Genomic DNA, 21,705 nt, shown 5'->3' with positions numbered 1-21,705 from the left:
TGGATCGGAGCTCCATGCCCTTGTGCAGCGGGTGGGCAACCTGGAATTCAGGGCGGAGGAAGCAGAAGGGTGCCCCCGACACAACAACATTCGCATTGTAGGTCTGCCGGAAGGAATGGAGGGCCTAATCCAACAGAATATGTGGAAACCATGCTCCTGCAGGAGATAACAGGTGGAGCACTGACACAGGGGTTTGCAGTTGAGAGAGCACACAGGGCCTTGACGAAAAGACGGTCCCGGGTGCCCCCCGCGGCCGCTGATAGCAAAGATTTTGAATTACCGGGATCGAGAGAAAATACTTGAATTTTTCCGGAGAGGAGGAACAATCGAAAAGGGGTTGGTAAAAATTACAGCGTATCCGGACTACACTTTGCACGTACAGCGCAGCAGGATGAACTACGGGGTGGTGAAAAGAAGGTTGAGAGAGGCCGGACACCGCTACATGTTGCTCTACCCAGCCAAACTGAAAGTATTCCACAAGAACAGAACCCTGTTTTTCGATACGCCGAAGGGTGCTATGGAATGGCTGGACATGCAGGGCCACCATCAGGAACCGGATGCCCAGACGGGAGTGGCAGAAGATAAGTAATATGCAGCCAAGTCACCTCTGGTGACATAGATGAGACATTGGGACTTGAATATAGTGTCAAATAAAGCTTGTGGGAATGTGCAGTAGCAATTAAGCGATTAGGCGCTGGCGGGTCCCGGTGGATGCGGCCATTCCATTTAGATAAGTGGGAGCTCCCGGGAGACAATCCTTGAACCCCTTAGTAGTATACTTAGTTAGGTCACTGTTAGATCAGTGATGCCCCGCGGGGTCCTAGTCCTCGGTACCGAGACAGGACCAGACGCGGGTGGGCCTGAGATCCAGGGATGGAGCTGGGCATTTGTTGGGGCCGGGTAGGATAGGGGGAGGGGAAGGGTTGTGTGCAGTGGGGTGGAGTATTGGGAAGGGGGGGGAGTTGTGGATAGAGGGAGGGTTAAGAGCCGGACAATGGGCCATCATAGAAGACATTGGAGGGGAGGGTGGAGAGGGAGTACACCGAGTAGATGGCATCGGGTAGTCTCAGAGTGGCGACATGGAATGTGCGGGGCCTCAACAGTTATCTAAAACGCAACAAAGTGATGATGTATCTAAAGAGGATGCGCATTGACGTAGCCTTGTTACAGGAGCCCCACCTCACCAAGGAGAAGTTGGAGGTGGTTAGAAGAAAATGGAAGGGCAGTGTCATAGGAGCCACATACTCGGCATATGCAAGAGGGGTGATCACTTGGGTGGAGCCGCACTTGCCGTTCAGGTTGCTCAGCTCGACAATAGACCCAGAGGGCAGAATGATGGTGGTGGTGGCGGGACTCCTGGAGAATAGGGAAGTGAACATTGTAAATCTGTATGCCCCTAACCATGACACAGCTGCATATTTCAGATCACTATACAACAAAATTAGCCCCCTGGTGGGTGGCGCAATGGTGTGGGGAGGGGATTTTAATTGCACCTTGAACCCTGGGATAGACAGGTCAGATGGCAAATTGGGGAAGCCAGCGCCAGCAGCTAAAGTACTGGGAGCACTGCTGACAGACTTTGGTTTGGAGGATGTGTGGAGAAGGCTACACCCAATGGATAGGCAGTATTCGCACCATGCAGCGCTGCATGACCTGCATACAAGGTTGGAATACGTGTTTGCTGCTGCGGATATAGTGGGAGAAATGGTGGGGGCCGAATACAAGGCAAGGGTATTATCTGACCATTCGCCTTTGGTCGTAGAGTGGCAACATCAACCTCCCAGAGCGTGCATCCCGAAATGGAGGCTTAGAACAGAGGCGCTACAGGATACAGAAATCCGAGAGGATCTGAGGGAGGTAATCGAGGAATACTTTGAAATTAACACGGGCAGTGTGTGTTCTGTGGGAACAGTATGGGAGGCATTCAAGGTAGTGGTACATGGGGTAGCCATATCAAAATCTAAGGGGCTCCTCGGGGGTATTGAACGGGAACTGCAAGAAACAGAAAGAGAGCTGAAGAGCCTTGATCAAGGCGAGGGGACCGCCCAAGAGAACAGTGCCAAGATAAGGGATTTGCGGATAGCCTGTGGTGAACTCTGGGACAGATTATGCAAGTTAAATTATAAGAAATACACAGAGAGGTTACACGCAGGGGGAGACAAGGCGGGTAGATTACTGGCCTAGCTATATAAAAATGAGACCCCCCGTTCGGTGATCAGGGAGGTCAGAGATGCGGAGGGTCAAATCCATAACACCCAGGAAGGGGTAAACGGGGAGTTCCTCAAGTATTATAGACGATTATATGAAGATACAGGGGAGGATATGAGCCAAGAAATATTGGAAACAATTGAGGATATGGTGTTGCCCACCGTGGATGACTTAAAACGCGCAGATTTGGACGCCCCCATTACTCCGGACGAACTGGAGGCGGTGATTCAACACCTGCCTACATGTAAAGCGCCCGGGCCGGATGAATTACCCAGCGAGTTCTATAAAACATACAAGCAGGAGCTACTCCAGCCACTCCTGGCCATGTTTAATGAAGCTTATGAGCGGGGGGAACTGCCGGCATCCCTCCGTGAGGCAGTGATCATCCTGCTCCTGAAACCGGGCAAGCCGGAGGAGGAATGTGGGTCCTATAGGCCCTTGTCCATGCTCAACCAGGATAGCAAAATACTCACGGCAGTGCTGGCCAACAGGTTAAAGAGGGTAATTGGTAAGATGATACACCCAGACCAAACGGGTTATGTCCCTGGCAAAAACATCACAGACAACCACAGGCGGCTACACTATATCATCGATCAAACCAAGGTTAAACTCGGATGAGATGGCTATCGTGTCGCTGGACGCGGTTAAAGCCTTTGATTCAGTGCGGTGGCCGTGGTTGAAAGCTGCCCTGAAAGGAAACGGGATGGGACCGGGATATATCAGATGGGTCCAGCTGTTTTACAGCTCCCCGATTGCGAGAGTCAAAACTGGACCCATAGTTTCCGGAAAAATGGCAGCTCAGCAGGGGGACCAGACAGGGTTGCCCCTGGTCACCCATGTTATATATTCTGGCATTGGAACCGCTGGCAATATAACTGCGCCAACAATACGGGGAGGTGGGGATTCACACGACAGGGGGCACACACCTGATATCATTGTATGCGGATGATATGCTCCTCTACTTGCGCTACCCTGAGGAAAACCTGCATTATGTGCTGGAGGTGATGGATCGTTACGCCACCCTCTCGGGCATATCGGTGAACCCCGGGAAGTCTAGCTTGTTCCCCTTGGGGAGGTACAGGAACACCCCACCGGAGAGACTACCCGTTCTGCGGATACCCTGGCAGACGGTGACATTTAGGTACCTGGGCGTGAACATTTTCCATAAGATAGAAACAGAGCACAAACACAATACAGAGAAGGCGATCAAGGGAATTAGGAATAGCATGGCATTCTGGTCTAGATTACCCCTAGCAATGATGGGGAGAGCGGCTCTGCTCAAAATGGTCGTTTTGCCCAGACTCTTGCACTTTTTTGTGAATGACCCGTACCTGATCCCCAGATGCTTTTTTGTAAGACTCCATGGCATGTGTAGGGGCTTCTTATGGGGCAACTCCAGGAGTAGGGTGGCCCTGTGGAAACTTCACAATACTTGTGATGGGGGGGCATAAACCTGCCAAATTTTGAACTGTATTACCTAGCAGGACAGCTGATGTACGTAGCCAGGTGGTTGTCTGCTGAAGACTCGGCAGAATCTAGGCTTTTGCAGGGTGACTCAGCCCCGTACTTCTTAAGGGAAACGGTGTGGATGCATAAAACTGAGATGGCAGGGAGGGGGAGACTTTTCGAGCTGGGATGGGAAGTCTGGCGCAGGACATGGAAAACGGTGGGCGACCCAGACCCGCTATCTCCGCAGGTCCCGCTAGTGGCGCTATGTGGAAATGACCCCCAATTGTTCGAGGCGGTCCGCAGATGCTGGGAACCGGTGGGCCTAGCTACCCTCGGAGACATATGGCAGGAAGGGGAGATATTGGAGTTCCAGAGGTTGCAGGAGGAGACAGGGGTGCATAGAGGCCAATGCATCACATATATTAGGCTTATAAAACGAGTAAGAGGAAGATGGCCAGAGACGGCACTCGCTGAGGAACCCGACGACGCCCTAGAAACGATGTACAATGTCTCGGAGGGTGGGCATGAAATATCTAGGATATATGAGCTCTTAAGAGCGAAGGCAGAGAGGGAGCCGCTCCAGCTGAGGCATGATTGGGAAGAGGAGATGGGAGAACCCATGACAGATGGACAATAGGAAAGAGCTCAAAGGTACCATAAAAAGGTGTCCCGGAATGCGAGGCTTCAGCAGATCCAGCTCTACGTCACCCACTGAAGGTGCGGTCATGTGTAAGAGTTGTATATGCACCGTACCATACACATAACAACATCGCACACAAGAGCACATCAAGCACATGGATAATGGACCACTTTAAAAAGCAACCAGGGATTTTGCAAAGGTTTGTTTAGTACATTAAGCTCTGTTGTTGAAGCCCACGAGTGCACTGTCCCCTAAGGCCCAGGGAGGGTCTAAGTGCTCTTCCAAACTAGCAAGCAAAATATATGTTAACATATAGCGGTGCCAGCAAGATAACAATTAGGTTTTTTGCCTTTAAAAAAACAAATAACATTGATAATCACTCTACAGCAGTGGTCTTCAAACTTTTTTGACTCTGAGCCCCCCTACATGGACTCCAAAAGGTTTCTTGTTTGCAAACGGTTATCGCCCACTGGTGTAGAACGGTGCCCCAAATGGAGGTGTGGGTGCCAAACACCAAATTATTTCTAAATCATTGGTTGCAATAACTTAAATTAGATTACAGGGCAAATATTTGTAATCACGGCATTCCGAATTTTTTGCTACAGAGGACTTGACCAAAAGTAGCGGATTGAACCCTTGCTGAGCCCTTTCGATGACCTTTCTGATCTTATATCTCCCGACGAGTTGCCGATCTGCTAATCTTGATAATATCCCTAACACGTTAGCTCAGAGAATGTGCAAGGAAGTGAAAACAAATCATTCATGGTTCTCCCGTAAATTAAAAAAACTTAAATCTTCTACACTTAAACTTTTTTATAAGTGGAAACTTAACCCCACCCCTTTAGCATTGGCAGCCTATAAAGGAGTAGCCAAAGTATACAGGTTAGCGATAGTTGATGCTAAAAAAAAACTTCCTTTAATACTAGAGTACAGAATGCACAGTCAGATGTAAAAGAGCTTTTTCGGATCCTCAAGGAGCAAGACACTACACACTCTCCTGACTCTTCCCTGTTAGTGAAGGATGCTGCCTGGTGCTCAGCGATTCAGGATGCCATGCAGGGCAAGCTGAATGGTATTATGACAGATATTGCCCAAAAAGAAAAGAGAGCAAAACTATAGTAGCAAGAGAAGGCTCGGATTGGGGTTCCTGTCAGATGCCCAGCCTTCCCTCAATTTAGCCTCTCTGCCATAACGGTCACTGAATTGCCTACTATAGTGGAGCAGTTGAAGGCTACAAAGTGTAAGGATGATCCCTGCTTGGCTGTTATTATTAAAACTCGCTCATCCATTCTGCTAGAAGACATCTGTACATTTGTGAACTCATCCTTTACAGAGTGTTCGGTTCCCCATGATTTAAAGAAGGCATGGATAACCCTCTGTTAGGGAGAATTCTCTCTTTAGGCTGAATTTCCTAACCTAGTGAGTCACCCAGCAGCTTTGCTGGATTTCTGGAGTTTGTTTTTTTCTCCTGCCAAGAGTGAGACTCTTTTTCTCCCACTCTTGGACATGATTTATGGTGTACCTTTGACTGCTAATGTGTTTTATGGGCTATGGGATCCTTAACTCCATAGGGTCTCATGTGTTTTTTTCTATGTGTGTTACACAGCACCCTCCGTGCAGTAACACCGGGGTGTCATAGTGACACCCCACCATAGACTCCATACCCTGGGACTGACTACTGTCTCCCAGGGCATGTAAAGTCACCATTGGCTTTACTAGTCCCAAATTATTAACAGAAACCAGTACAAACCATCATATTGTGGACGTACTGGTCGGGGCAATTCGATTGCCCCGGGGTCTGTTAGTCGAGGGGGTCACGTTTCCGTCCCCCCTGATCGAGTTTTGGCTGGTGGCAGTGGATACTACTTTTTAGATTCGACCGCGAATATATTCCTATGGGATTTTCCCATTGTTCGAGGCTACCAACTTTAATTATTTAATTCTCATAGCCTCGAACATACCGCCGGTTTATTTAATATTAATTCGTCGGTTGGTATTTTTTGCCAGGACTCGATTCTAAAATGGCGTTTGTGTTCTCTTCTGTGACTCCAACCCAAGTGGAGCCCTTTGTTCCACTTTTTGGCGGGCTTCTCCACAAAAGCCTCCAAAAGTGGTGCCACTCTGTCTGGGTACCACAGGGGGTGAGGGAGGGGGTTTAGGCACCCTGTACTGAGTTACCTTGGTAACTCAAGTCGCACTCCTGTGTGATTGGCCCAAGTGGTGAGCCGGCCGGCTCACCACTTAGCATGTTTGATTGACAGCTAGGCTGAGTGAATGGGGGTGTGCTGCATAAAAGCAGGGCTTTGGGGACTGGAACTCCAGAAGTCACCACAGGACCTGAGAATCCGACGAGGGAGAAGATGAGCCGACCTACCACGACGACACCACCGGTGGAGCCCTGCGGAACCGACTCACCACTTCCCGACGACAGAGAAGATCTCCCGGCTGGAGAGGCTTCTCCCCTGACTGGTGGGCACAACCAGTTTACCTTCGTCTCTTCGCACCCGAGACCGGCTTGTGGTCGAATTGCCCGTGCCAAGCACCCCGGCAACCGGATAGCCACTTACCACTGGACCGCGAACTAAAGGATCGTTCCTTTTAACTAAGAACTCCGCGGCTGGTTTCTTCCCTGGCAGTGCAACAGACTCCTGTCTTCCTCCCCGGCGAGATCCTCTCTTCCACCGGACGAAGCACCGATTGCATCCGCTGCCAGGAACAACTGCCCCCGCTGGAGTATTCTCACCACTTTAAGGTACCGTGTCCGCCAGGCCTCCCTTTCTAAAGATTGCTACAAGGTAATAATAACCCCTTAACCTTCTGGACTGGGCTGGCCGCCTTGACCTTCTAACTGGTCCCTTTCTTTGGTCCAACTCTTTTTGAACTGTTTCAAGACTTTTGTGCACTGCAACCGTGTGACCTTGGACACACTTCGATTTGATCCTCTCAAAGTGGATCCGGCCTACTGACTCTAAACTCACTGTGTTACTTTGCCTTCCTCTCTTGTTGTGTTCGTGAAAAAGTGTTGGGATCTGTTTCAATTTATTCTCTGCTCTTCTCTCCCTTTTAAAAACAAATTATTAGAGTGCCATCTACGTTAAGCGCTCACCGCTGTCTGAAAATAAGTGGGGCTTCACTTAAGACTTGTCTAATATTCTGCTAAGGGAGTGTATATCTTTTAGTGACTGTGTTTTTGAATTGCTTACTATTAGTGCCTGTTTTTCTAGATGTCGTTTTAAATAAATAATTATATCTCTTTTACACCAAGCCCTGGTCAGTGTTTACTTGTTCTACTAGGTTCTTTTGACCTATTGTGAATACTCTGTATAGTGAATAACTCTTCTTGAGACAAGTCTGACTGCTCAGCCACAGCTACCAAGTGAATCTGTGTGGTACAGACTGCTACCAAGTGGGTTTACTGCCAAACACCTGTAGTCTTAAATCTTTTGCAGTGGTCCCAGAGGGAACTGCACAGGTTTCTGCCTAACACCCCCATCCTTAAAAAACCTGGCCTACCCGTGGACATCCCGCTTAACTATAGGCCTATTACTAATACCCCATTCCTGCTACAAATCCTACATCGGGTGGCATATATTCAAATTGCGGACCATCTTAACAAATTTCCCATCCTTACACACCAATCTGGATTTAGGCAGGGTTTTGGGACAGACTGCGCTGCTCGAACTCAAGGCTAGGCTCTTGGAACGGATTGACAAGAAAAAAGCTTGCATGCCGATGCTGCTAGATTTGACAGCGGCCTTCGAATTGGTGGATCACTCCATCATGGTCACCAGGTTGAAGGATGCTGCTAACTTCTTGCCGGAAGCAGCTCAGTGGATATCGTTGTTCCTAAGTAATTGTGATAGCAGAGTTTACTATGAGGAGGCAGTAGCCTCGCCTATAACCTTGAAATACTGTGTTCCACAGGGATCATGTATTTCGCCATGGTTGTATAATATTTTTACAGACCCTTTTTTCACCCTTTTGGTACAAGAGGGGGTGGTGTTTACAAATCATGCCTATGACATGCAGTGTGTCATCCCCATCTCTGGGATACACGATACCGATGAAGCACAGCTCAACAGGATTTGTGCCCTCAGAGAATTGGATGGTGCAAAATAATTTGTCCCTGAATAGAGATAAGACAGAGCTTCGGATTGTCGGCTCTCCTATTATGTTTCAGAAACTTGGTCCTGCTTATGAGAGCTTTCATATTTGGGAATCAAAAATAGTTCCCCAAAAGAAGGTCAAGACGTTAGGCGTCATATTTGACCAACATCTTAATATGAAGGCTCATGTTGGGAGCTTGGTATCGGCTTCTGCGTATTATATTAAGCTCCTCTCCCACCTTTGACCTTTTATTACCAAAACAAATGCAGAGACCATTGCAAGAGGAATAGTGGGGGCCAAGATAGACTATTGCTGTAGCCTAGCCTGCTTGCGGGTATTAACAAAACAGATTGCAATAGGCTGAAGGTGATCCAGAAGGGGGCAGTGCGTGTGGTCATGGGACTCGCCCAGAGACACTGTCTCAGTGGCTAGATTGGCTCGGCACTGGCTCCCTGTTGAGTTAAGGATTTGGTTTCGCCTACTGGTTATCACACATAAATGTAGACAGGGAAAAATGCCGACCTACCTTCAGGATCTTCTATTAGAAAAAACTCACATGAGAACGCTCAGATCTAACAATCAGGAGCAGTTGACACTTCCCAGGTGCAGGACCTTGAAGGCCTTAAAGGGGGCCTTTCATAATGCAGCCCCTAAGGCATGGAATGACCTGCCTTTGGAACTTAGGTGCTTAAATTTGACAGATCTCTTTAAGAAGAAATTACCACAGGTCCATGGTATGCGCAATATAAATACTTAAAGTAAAGAAAAAAAGTAAAAGTACTGTTGGATATTTATTTCCTACAGTAACGTTTTACATGTAACAATTTGTTTCTGAAATACAAAAATGTGATTACTATCAATGCAATCACTTGCAGGTTGGACAGTGGCATACTGTAGAACTAATGTGAAGGGTGGGCCGGTCTTTCAGCAGCCAGCCTGTCACTATTGGGTTCATTTTTTGCAATAGCCAACCACAGGTTTTCTTACAGCTTTGACCGATATTTAGTCTTTATGGCTGCAAGTGCTGAGAATCCAATCTCGGAAAGGTAAGAGGTGCTGAAAGGTAACCGTACATTTGGATAAAGTTGGAAACTCTGCATTTTGCCAAAATCCACCCAGACAATTTTTTGAATTGGCTCTCCAATAGGTGGTCACTTTGAAGCTCCATTAGTTCCTCCTGAAGGTGTATTGGGAGGTTGGACCCTACATATGCTAGGAAAGGCTGAACCACTCAGTCATTGATGCTACAATTGTCCTCTGGAAAGTACTTTGACTGGTTCTGAGATGGTTTCCTATTAGTTAAGCAACACATGAAAGATCAGACTGTCTCCTCAAGAGCATCTGCTAGTAATGGAAATGCATACTGAGTTCCATGTCATTTCATCGCGGGATGTTTTTATGAAAAAACCCATGAAATGTTTTTATTTTTGGGGGCTTCCCCCTGCAAACCCCCCATTCCCTTTAAATGTTTAGGTATTGCCTTACACAGACACCCCATATATATATAATTTTCTAAACCCCCCTAAAAAATACTGGTTGGATTAATAAAACACCACTTTGATACAAGTCTTAGAAGAAGTGAAGTTCTAGCTCGAATTTATTTTTTTTAAGTGTTGTCCCGGACTAGGACACAGATTGGTGGCCAAAACCACACATAGATGCACATTGCTGATTCTTTCAGCACTTCTACTCAACCAATGGTAAATAGGGAAATAAATCCTTACATGCCTGCGTGACTGGGTCAAGTGCTTCAATGGATTTTTCTTGCTGGGACACAGGTGATTAGGTTGACACACCGACGCTTGGAGCAATGCTGCTGCAATGAAATCGAACAGTTAGCCAAGGATACATGGGTCTACCTGAGACGTCAAAATTAAGATTAGATGAGCAGGGATTAAAACAAGCTCTTGGGTGTTAGGCATCAGCTAGTAAGCAGGATGTAACACTGGGAAACCAGCAGAGAGTAAACAGTGCACTGTAAATGCAACTCCCACATGAGACATGAACTTTTAGTACCGCACCAAATTGGACATGAGAAAGGAACAGCTTCAAAAATAGGTTTGAAATCCCTGATTGTGACTCCTAAATATACCTTTAAAATTAGCCCACCATCACCCACAGCAAAATAATAGTTTTTAAAAAAAGTCATTCTTACCGTCGGCAAGTCCGACTACAGATGTCAGGATTTTTTATGGTGCCATTACTGCTGGGGACTTAACTGTTCAAAATGGGATGATAGAGCCAATTTGTGTACCTGCAATTGAAAAAGTACAATAAAAAATATTATAGACGTACCAGATTGACAATACCAAAATGTGCGCACTACACTCTGCCAGTCGGCACACATCCTCCCTCGCACACAAGCGGGACCTAGTGTGCAGGGTCCTACCGGGAAATCTCCAAAGTTCCCTATAGGCCTGTCCACCCCAGGTGGCAGAGAGAACAGAGAGCAGTCAGAGCACATACCTGAAAACATGACTCTTACTCAGTCACAGAGACAAAAAATAATAGAGGGAGAGAAAGAGCATCAGCTTGTTATATTTTACCATTTCTATTCCCTGCCAAAAAATAATTGAAAAGTCCAGCCTGCTGGCATTCCAATCATTCATCTACATATCTTACATAGATTCCGACACGTTAGTTCTTAACTCGCCGAGCTAACTTTAGGAAACATTGAGTGATAGCCATGTAGCTTTTAATGCAGTTCGGTGACAGCGCTGACATAGCAGCAGACTGCCGCGGCTGCCATGCCAGACATGAGGGCCCCTGGCGTCTCTGCAACATATGGTGCCCCATGCAGGCAAAGGCCTGGCACCCACAGCAGGAAGATATACATGAATTCCACTTTAAATCACTTCTATGGCAGCGGTGCAACCAAAGTACTGTTGGTAATGCAGTGATTTTAGTACATCAAAGCATGCATAGACTCGCTCTTGTAACTAGTCAATCCATCGAATGCTTTTGCATCTATCACCATTGTATCGAACTATATGCAACGAAAAGCCTTACCAACAAAAGACTATTTCTTTGAATATAATTCAATGGCACTATCGAAATGAGTACATCTTTTTTTGCATTCAATGTCATTTCATTATGAAAACATATTGGTTTTAAATGTAAACTTTTATTAAACTTTAAATAACTTTTTTTTCAACAAATAACATTTTTTTACCGCTAGATGGCACTGTTGGTTTAAATATTCTTTTTAATAATGTTTGTATTTTGAAATGTTCGATTACATCACACGTACTACGTCAACGCATGGCGTATGTGAACGTCATTTTTAAAATCCTGTTCGGATGATTCGGTTGGCTCGTCACGTTGCTCTCATTTTCCTGGAACTTTTTTTAAAGCTTTTTTTTTCTTATGGATTTGTTTGCAGTTTTTGTAGGAGACTATTTTAACTTTTTTTTACGTTGGATGGCATTGTTTGGATTATTTTTTCAGATTTGTTTTCTGGATTCCATGGATTTTGGCATTGTTTTTTTCTATGGTTTGATTCTCGTTTCGATGTGTGTTTTTCAGTACTTTCTTGGATTCTTTTTTTCTGTTTTCGGATGGATTATATGATTTGGATGGTTTTCTTTGCATGGATTCTGCCCTTTTTTCCCTGGATTTTGTCTTGGGTTTACTGTTTGTTCCCGTTTCGCGTAACTTTGGAAGCATCGGAAACATGGCGAAGACATGTTTTATCTGTAACATTTTAAGTTGTATGGCACACTGTGTAGGTAGCATACATACTGCTTCCATTGTTCCATAATTATTTACACATGTTTTAATTCTTTCTTCATATTCCCTATATTTTCTTTTCCTTTATTGTGCATTTTCTAGTGATAGGGTTTGTGCAATTTTAACTTCCTGAGATGACTGTTCAATTCGCAACTGCTTTATAAAGTGCCATAGATTTGGATTTGAAGAATTCAAGCTTTAATTCATTTTATTGTGCCATCCTTCCATTAAGTTGTTTGTGCGTGCACGTTCTTCTATCACTGCATTGTAAAAGTTCCATGTATTTTTGTGATATCTTAGACGTCTTCTTGTATCACTCTTTGTGAGTTGACCTATCCAGGTCCCCTCCATGTAATCTAGCAATTCTGTGAAGTAGGTTTTGTTGGTTTTATAATAGTCTGTTTTGATCAATTTTTCGTAACATTCTTCGACATTTTCTGGTTTTTACAAACACTAGTGCAAATAGTAGTTTCACGTAGTGTTCACAATGCGTGTCATTTACGTATTTATTTTGCATGCCAAGTTTCTTGATTTTTTTCTAAATTGACTGACAAAAATGAAAAAAGCATCCTTGCACTGTACATATTGGGAAAATCTCTGTGATTGCTCTTATTTGTGCCATTTCAAAATACATCATCATGACTTCGCGTTTTTCTGGCTGTATGGCATCTTTAAGGATACGAAATATAATTTTGTAATTCTCCTCTAGGGTCTTTTGTATCATCGTGTGGATACTATAAAATTGTGAAAAAGGGTTTGGACATATTTCGAAAGTTGCGTCTCCATGCCACATTTTAGAATTTTTTTGGTGTTTTATATTTTCATTTGTTGCAAATATTACTATTTTCTCATCTTTTATATCTATTGTTTTCATATGGAATTGTTCATCCTTTCTGTTTTCTGCAATATCTCTGGTATTGCAATTTCCATATTTGCAATCAGTAGGTTTTCTTTTTTCTGTTTCAGTCGGTTTAACTGTCTTTGTATGGTTTTTGTCTCTGGCATTTGTGCCGCTACATGAATGGGAATCTTTCCACACATGCTACTGATAACCGACCCACTCGGTTCTGCCAGGTTTTCCTCAGCCTTATTTTTAATTTCCATTAGTGTTTTTTTAATCATGAACGTTGTACTGCCAGGCATATGATTGTGTTACCCATTTGTGACTACATTTTTGTCCTGCGTAATGGCTTTTCCTCTACAAAGCTTTCCGTAATATTCGCTGCATTTCCAGTAAAATGTGCCTTTTCTTTCCCTTTCTTTGTTGTAAGTGTATCCTTTATACACCAACTGGTTTATGCCCATTTTCGATTTCACAAACTCTACCTCGTCCGACATCTTTTCTATAATTATAAAGAAAATATATTATCTAAAAACCGTTTTCTTTTTTTAAAATATATTTTCTGATATTCCATTGATGTCATGATTAATTAAGCCTACCGGTTTATTAGTATTGTTTTGTTTTCCTCAGTTGTCCAAATATGTTCTTTGTTTCTATTTACTCTCGTTTCACCTAACAGAATGTCGTTTTTTTCAACCGTCAGCTGTTTTTGCCTCTCAACGTAAGGTGCTTTACTGCTGTTTTGGATCATGTGTTAACTGTTTGTAGTGCGGTTTGTATTGCTTACTTATTATGTTATGATTGAGTGGGCGTTTGGAAGGTGAGGTGTTCGTGGCTAAGGTGGACGGTTGGGGGTGGACCCCCCATAACGTGTAAGTTGCATAAATCTAAAAATGCCTTTTTTTTTGTTTATGACGTTTCTGTTGTCAATGCAGTAGTTTCAACGGTATGGGTTTTTCCTTTTTTTCTATGGTGTGTCGATGGATTGGCATTCAATGCTTTTTTAGATGGTTTGGTAGTTCGATGCATGTATTTTGAGGCAAAGACCATAAACCACTCGCTCTATAGTAGATGGCTACCGGGGTAGCTCAGCAGGTTGACAGACCATTGCTGTGACGTTATATATACAAAATATAATTATGTGTATTGATAAATTATTTTTGTTTCTTTTAATGTGTTTAAGGTTAAATTTAAAACTTGTTAATCGAATTACTTTTTGCAATTACTTATAAAAAAAAGGAAGTGCTATAAAATGTGTTTGGCCAAGGGATGGTTAGGACAATGGGTTCAGGTATTTCGGCCTGTGAGAAAACACAAAGCAAGAGGCACACAAATTACAGAGTATTGGTGTGGTGCTGCGACAAAAAACTAAAAAAATAAAAATCTCAAAGAAAACTAGTGAATGCAAGTTTCAGCAGCGTTTTTGAGTTTGGAAATGACTTTTTTCCTATGAACGTGTAAAATGCACATTTGAACAATAATGTGTCCAGCATGTAAAATACCTGCTTTCAACAGTGATCCCCCCCACTCCTCGCCACAGTGATTTTCATGGACCATTGATTTATGTGGTGTCCCTTTCAGGACAGAATAAAACAAACAGGATGAGCAAAGCCAGGAAATGTGCGAGTGATGGCTGGGGAAAGGAGCACCGGGAAGATCAGGTCACCGAGCCCCCAGCTTCTAAAGCATGGTCATGGGCGAGACAGGCCGGGTCCCGAGATCCGGCCAGACATTTGATGCCCAATCTCAGACCCGGCCAGAGCTGTCCCATGGAACAGAGGGGTGACAAGGCAGAGGGGCAGCCAAGGCAGGGGGGACGGTGTTGTATGATATCCGGCTCCCACACAGCTGTGAATTAATTATGTCATGATTAATTGACATAATTAATCATAGCTGTGGGGGAGCCGGATATCATACAACACTGGCAATGTGTACTTCTGCCCCCGCTTGCCTCCCCTCCCCTGTAGCCCCCATTGTGATGGGCATAGGGAGAGGGGCATAGGGGGACCAGCATTGCAGTGATTCGGCCCCCCCGCTCGCCTAATCTCGCCACGCGTTCGCCTTTGTGTGTCCAAAGGGGAAGAGGGAAGCAAAGGCCTCAAAAGCTTGCCTCCCGGCACCCCCCCAACTGTGGTGTGGAGGGCTGACGCTGGCGGCACTAGCAGGAAGCAACAACGCAGAGTAGACGAGAAATCCAAATGCAGGAAAGCGCACATCCAGGCATTTATTTCCTGTTTTGTGGCAACTTCGCACTGATTGGGCATGAGCACGGGGGCCAGTGGTTCGCCATGCAGTTAAGTAAGGGAAAAAAAGTATTTTCTCATTTCTCGCCGGCCTGGATCACACGCCCCCCAGATTGAATACTTCTGCCTACAGCATGGCTATTTTTAAGGCAAAATACGCAATTGATATCTTGCTGCTAAGACTACATTTTCACTGTATACTAGCAAAGTATACATGAACATGCAGGCACCTAGTCAATAAGACAACGCAGGGAAATGAAGGAACTCTGTCCTAGACAGACAGCGGAAGAAATGACTGTTAAACAAACACACAATGAATGCTATTGGGTCTGACAGGGACTTTAAATGTGTGATTGATAATGAAAGCAATATAAGGCCTCCATTTAGCCTTCTCTGCCACACATTACAATAGGGCAAATGAAGTACACCTCCCGGGGAATGCCAAATCGCCCCCCTCCCTCGCCACCACCATGCAGGAGAAAACCTTACTGAACTGCTATGCTTGAAATTCATACCCAAATGCGCCTGTCTGCATAAAACACATATCCCCATCTGCTGCACATAACACATCCTCAACCCCCCTCCTTTCTTCCTCAGCGGGGAGGATAACTAACTATACGCTGTACTGTCACTGGTACAGTGGAAGCCCCATTGGGAAAGGAGAAACGCCCTGCGCCCAGTCCCACTCATAACGCACATCTCCCCTGGGCAAATCGCACGAGAAACCCCCGAAAAGAACTGAAACCTCATGTATCTCACCCCTGATGCACATTACTAACCACCAAAATACACAGAAATATCCCCGTCCCAATATTGCCGCTCTGCATCAAAGTAACAATCGACATGAGATAACTTTAAGACTTACCATAAACCAAATTCAAGCACCAAATAACAAATCAACTATACGAAATGTGCTTTGTAACAGGGGAATCTCTCCCGCTCGTGCGACGCCGTGCCTTCCCGCGCGTGCGACGCCGTGCCTTCCCGCGAGTGCAAAAAAGATGACGAAGTGAACGTTGATACCCACGTGATGCAGAGCAGCCCACGTGATGACGTGGGGCATAGCGTTGCTATGGTCCGTTTCTCGGATTGGAACTAGACACTACCCTTTGCGAAAAGCTTATGTCCTGCCTGATTCCAGGCAGTAGCAGGTCAGTGCATGCGATCCAGCTTGTGTAGTGAATTTTATATGCATTTCTTTTAGCATCTTTTAACTTAGACGTTCTCACCCCTTAACCTATAAGAGGAGCCTTTTTGCAACCTCTGGAAATGCACGTTGAAGCTGTAATTCGTTGTATTGTACTTATCACGTGTTGAAATTAAACATTGTAAGTTCGTCATTTTCTAAACATCTGGTTTGGAAAGTACACGGGGCAGCCTGTTGTTGGTATCGTAGACACAGTAGCTTCTCCGAATATCATTTACGGTACGGTTCAGGCTCTGGAATGCTCGCAGACGCAGTAACTGCTGTGCAGTTACTACACAGACCCTGCTCTGGTGTAAGTGACTACATATATAATACCTGCACAGGCTAATGCTCCTAGACGCAGTAACTGCTGTGCAGCTACTACACAAACCCTTCTCTGGTGTAACTGACTACATATATAATACCTGCGCAGGATAATTCTCCTAGACGCATTAACTTCTGTGCAGCTACTACACAGACCGTGCTCTGGTGTAAGTGACTACAAATGTAATAATCAGGCCCGTTTCTTGGCTCAGGCAAAGCGTGTGATTACCCCGGCCTCTGGAGGGTGAAATTTCCCTGGGTGTGTGGTGCGATTGCCGTGGGGAGATTAGCGGCAGCTGTTGACTGGCAGTCACATAGTACCATAGCTCTCAACCACTTGTGTCGCTAAGGTGGGTGAAAACACCCAATCTTATTTTTGGCGGGTGAGAGGCAGTGGCAGATTTAAGGCAAAGGGCCCTGTGGGCAGCACCTGACACAGGGCCCTAGGTGGGCGGGTCATGGAGGCGGAGCTTTGGGTGGGCGGAGTTAATTGTGGTAACAAGGGCACAATGGCAAACTTTAGGGACAAAAGCTATTTTTTATGAAGTTGTCTTTATTACAGTTACCTAGGGGTCAGTTACGCTCCAGTCGAGCTTTACCTTTCAGAACTTTGAATCTCTCTCGGACCCCTCCTGAAGCTCAAATTAATGACTTTCAACTTTGACCACAGACAGTAACATTTGAAAAAAGACAAAAGCAGATTTCTCTTTAGTTTATGAGTGTCCTGATTATGCTTCATTGGGGGGGTGAGGGGTTGACAAGCATCAACCCAGGGTAGCAACTGCTGCACCATGCGCATGATGCCCTTGTACACCCATTGAATCTCAACAGCAAGTTAGGGTGGCGAGTCACGTGTTTGATCCCTAAATAGTCACGTTTCACAGAGGCCCATCTATCCCCACAAATCCACCCTTTCAGACAGGGGTGTTGCTAGATTTGGAAAAGATCTGGGCTATGCTAATGTCGGGACTGTCTGGACTTGAGGCTAGCTAGCCTTTTGGTTGTTGCCTCTGAGTTTCTAGCTCTTTGCAACAGATATATACGTGAGATGTGTTCTAGTTATATCAGGCGTGGCATTGCTTGTCTCGTGCCAATCATTTAAAACCAGATAGACTCAGCATATTGGTGCAAGATCCATGGGGCAAGAAAGGGGAGATGTGTTCTAGTTATATCAGGTATGGCATTGCTTGTCTTGTGCCAATCATTTCAAACCAGATTGGTGCAAGATCCACGTGGGAAGAAAGGGGAGGGGGCTGTGGAGTGAGGAGTGAAAGAGAGCAAGCTAGGTGGAAAGAAAAAGGAAAAAAAAGGGGGATAAAGAGTGCTTTTGAGGCGGATGAGAGGGGGGACGAGGGGAATACGATGAAAGGCGAGAGAGGTAATGATGGGTGCTAGAGAAGGGCGATGAGAAAGAGGAACAGGAGGGGCAAGTGAGAAGTGGGATGGAGGGATGTGAACGAAGGAGAAAAGAATAAGGAAAAACAGGGAGTCCAGAAGAGGGAGTGAGAAAGATTATATAAAGTGAGTTAAGAGAAAGAAAGACAGAACATAGGATGGAAGAGGAAGTCGTGGGTAAAGGGGAAGGGCGATGGGATGAGATAAGAATGCAGGTGAGAGGATTGTAGAGAAACAGATAAACGAGATGGAGGGGAAGGGAGAAGAAGGCGGACAGGACGAGAAAGAAAGACAGAGAAACAAACACAGGTAGAGCGACACAGAGGCAACGAAGTGGGCCCCTGGTGGCATCGCACTACTGCGGTCCATGAACTCCCCCTCTGAGCTGGGCCCAGAGCCTCTGACTCACTGTGCCAGGGATGGTCCCTCTGCCTGGCGACCATTGGATCTGCCTCTGAATCAGGGCCGCAATAACCATACGACAACTCTATAGAGTACTCTTCCCCAGACAAGGCCTGGCCACGCAGCATATCAAACGGGCAGCCGTCACTACATCCAGCCCAGGGCACGCATTACAAATTAGACAACGAATCACAAAACTGACTGCCGAGGCCTTCCAGAGTTCACCACACCAGAGGAGAGGCACCGAGAGGCCAAGCAGCGAATGGGTGGGAGGCCCTATGGCCGAGCACTGAGTGAGCAGAGAGGCTAGACTTCTCCCAGCGCCCCCAGAGAAGAAAGAACAATCACTAAATGGGCACTGACTGCACTGCTTTTAACACCTGGGCAAGCCCCATAGCTAAGCATCACCCACCGAAATCCGCTAATTCCGAAATTCCACCACACAGTGTCCAAGTACGGAATGTGCGCGGTGGCTGCAGCTGCACACTTCCGTCAATAAAGAGGCCAACCACCTACGTGTCCCATTTGATCCCCACAGCAGTAGCTATGTCGAGGCCCCGCAAAGATAAACAGTCAAGGAGGCAGGCAGTTCAGGACACATCAGCCTAAACTCTACAATGAATTTAAAACTAAACGAAAACACACAGTTACACACCCCTCAGTTTCGGAAGCACAGACGACATAAAAAATAGTAAATCTGCCATCTCTGTCCTCCCTCTCAACCTGTCTCCCCTTCCACTCCTCACCCCTCCCTCCAGTACGATGAAGCAGCTTACAGTGGGATAGCGCGGATTACACACCCCCTTTAAATAAATACATCCATTTCCACGCAAAGGCCTGCAGACAAATGCTTAGAAACACTGGAAACAAAAAAACACTGGAAATAAAAAACACCATCAAAGCCCCCAAGCCCACAATAGCCAAGCTTACCTGTTTTAGTAAGCAGCAGCAGCAGACCGCAAACACTGTTGGACGACAGCCTACCTCGACTCGAGTAGCAGCACCTTCTCTTCTGCAGCTAGGCCCGGGCAATGGCGATTGGCGACTCCTTCCTCGTAGCACCACCACACTGGCACATAACACTGAGTCACCTGGCAGAGGCGGATCTAACAGTCTCCTTTCTTTCTCCCTTCCAATCCTGGGCCAGTGTAGGGACGTCACGAGACGTGTCTACGTCACGGTCGTCTCTAAGGTACCACTACCTACAATGGCCCAGGATTGGAAGGGAGAAAGAAAGGCGACTGGACTCTGGAGTGACATCCAAGACGTCCAACAGAAAGGGCCCTGTGCTGCAAAGGGCCCTGTGCTGCGTGAAAGGGGCGGGGCCTGGCACAGGGGCCCGGTCGCCATTGGTCTGCCTGGCGACAGTTAGATCCGCCTCTGGTGAGAGGCCCATTGAAACGAATGGGCGTGCAGGAGGCTTGGCGGGTGAGTCAGCTATTCACAAGGTGGGTGACACCGGCCAAAAGCGTGTGAGTTGAGAACTATGTAGTAATTGCGTAACATTATGGAAGTCAGAGGCTCTCAGAACTTTTGCCCCACTTGGTGTGGGGGCATGAAAGGGGGGGTCTTTCCTTGTGGCCGCCCGCCTTTATCATCAAGCAGGAACAAAAGACGGCTGCCTTTGAGCGTTCCCGGCTTCTCGCCCCGACACTGTAATTGCTTTCTACCCAGACCCGTGCGCAAAGAAAGAAGACTGTATTGCCTCCCAGACTCCCTTGTGTCCAGAACTAGTCAGAAATAAGGTAGGTACAGCCCGATGCTTCTGTTGACATTTTAGAAAATGTTCCTTTAAACTGTGTACATAGCGTTCGGCTGGTGCTCAAACAGTAGTTTGCATAGTTCAGAGTGCATTCTGGACAAGAACGGGTAAATGGGAATATTTTGTTTTACACTTTCCTAGCCCAGATTTCTTTCCAACGTGTAGACGCCTGCCTTGGTTGAATCGAGGGCGTGTATTGGAATCGCTTTGCTGTGTTCCTGCTTCCCCTTTAGAATGTGTCTTGCACCTGAAAGGGTAAATGGTAGAACATAGCTTCACTCTGTTCTGTCCCAAAAAAAGTCTAAACGGCAGAAACATTTCTCAGAGTTGAAAGGGTACATTGGAAGTTGCTGCTGTTCTGGGCACTTTCAGACGCAACCTTTCTTCTTTGTTGGTTTTAATTGGACAGGTTTGAAACTTGTTATTGTTTTCTGCAGTTCGGAAAACTTCATTTGTTTAGAGTTAGGATTCGGGGCAGACCTTTCGAAAAACTACACTTCTTTTCATGGTTCCATTGAAGTTTTATCCCCATGCAAATAGTTTTATTTCCTGGCGGGAGTTGGCTGCAGTGGTGCAGCTAGGATTTCTCGACAGAATGAACCTGTGCTGTGTACACGTGGGCCTATGGTAAAGTTCTCCATGAACCAATATATATATATATTTAATGAGACAGTTTGTTTGCTTTTGCTCGGTCCCGCGGACAAGATCGTAGTTTGAGCTTTGGTATATCTTTATTTCATTGTTTAGAACAGCAAAATGGTACTCCTTTCACCGGCAGGGCAAGGATGATTGATGGGCAGAAATGTTCTGGCCAGAATTCGAAAAACACAGGCAGTGCAAAGTTCTCTGGAGGTTTATATGCATGTGTAACTGGCCCTATGGGGTGAGCCCCTCGCATGGACAGATGTAAATGTGTTATGCTGCATAACAGTAATCTGCATACAAAATAACTCTGAAGTGTGAATATTTGACCACTAGTAATACAGTGGGACCAATGGCCACTTTTTGTCACATGCTTTTTTTCACACTCTTGTTTCTTTAAAATAGACAGAAGAAGCACTTGCTTATCTACTTTTACAGGGAGCTGCCATTTTTCTGCGTTTCATTTTGCGTTCCTGTAAAGGTTATATAAACAGGCCTACAAGTACCAGAATGCAATGTGATATGAGGTTTATTATTTCAATCCATAAATTGTACTACTTGAGATCCTGTCCTGTGGGTTGAATTACTTTGAAAAGTTCTACACAGGCCCCCGAAGGCCAGGTGCGATGGACGGATGGTATAGTGAATGGGTTCCTATTCTATTTAAAAGGATTTCTGTAATTTAATAACGGACCAAATGTAAGGTGTTTTTCACTGTAAGAGATTATGCCCAGCGGGTGTAAGGCTCAAATAAGGACGGCCATGCAGACAGAGCAA

The 21,705-nt window shown here is 45.8% G+C and overlaps 1 protein-coding gene and 1 long non-coding RNA gene across 8 annotated transcripts in view; one reads left to right on the top strand and one right to left on the bottom strand.

Moving 5' to 3' along the window:
• LOC138527261 (uncharacterized) overlaps nt 1-16,208 on the bottom strand; it is a 262,910-nt gene extending 246,702 nt beyond the window's left edge. For both annotated transcript variants that reach the window (XR_011283839.1, XR_011283840.1), the window contains exons 1-3: nt 16,083-16,208; nt 10,560-10,658; nt 10,129-10,220 (exon numbers count right to left, since the gene is read on the bottom strand). This is a non-coding gene — a long non-coding RNA (uncharacterized lncRNA). The remainder of the gene's footprint in view (nt 1-10,128; nt 10,221-10,559; nt 10,659-16,082) is intronic.
• A 34-nt stretch (nt 16,209-16,242) lies between these two features.
• PTGR2 (prostaglandin reductase 2) overlaps nt 16,243-21,705 on the top strand; it is a 1,213,270-nt gene continuing 1,207,807 nt past the window's right edge. For 4 of the 6 annotated variants that reach the window (XM_069638763.1, XM_069638759.1, XM_069638761.1 and 1 more), the window contains exon 1: nt 16,259-16,368. The gene's annotated coding sequence lies outside the window, so the exon portion shown is untranslated. Of the gene's footprint in view, nt 16,369-21,705 lie in introns of all 6 variants that reach the window. The other 2 variants (XM_069638758.1, XM_069638762.1) reach the window with 2 other exon arrangements.

The sequence above is a fragment of the Ambystoma mexicanum genome, chromosome 14 (assembly GCF_040938575.1).
Source record: "Ambystoma mexicanum isolate Mex_15411 chromosome 14, UKY_AmexF1_1, whole genome shotgun sequence".
In the NCBI taxonomy this organism is placed as follows: Eukaryota; Metazoa; Chordata; class Amphibia; order Caudata; family Ambystomatidae; genus Ambystoma; species Ambystoma mexicanum.
Note: the sequence above shows the minus strand (reverse complement) of the source record. Positions and strands in the feature narration are given on the sequence as shown.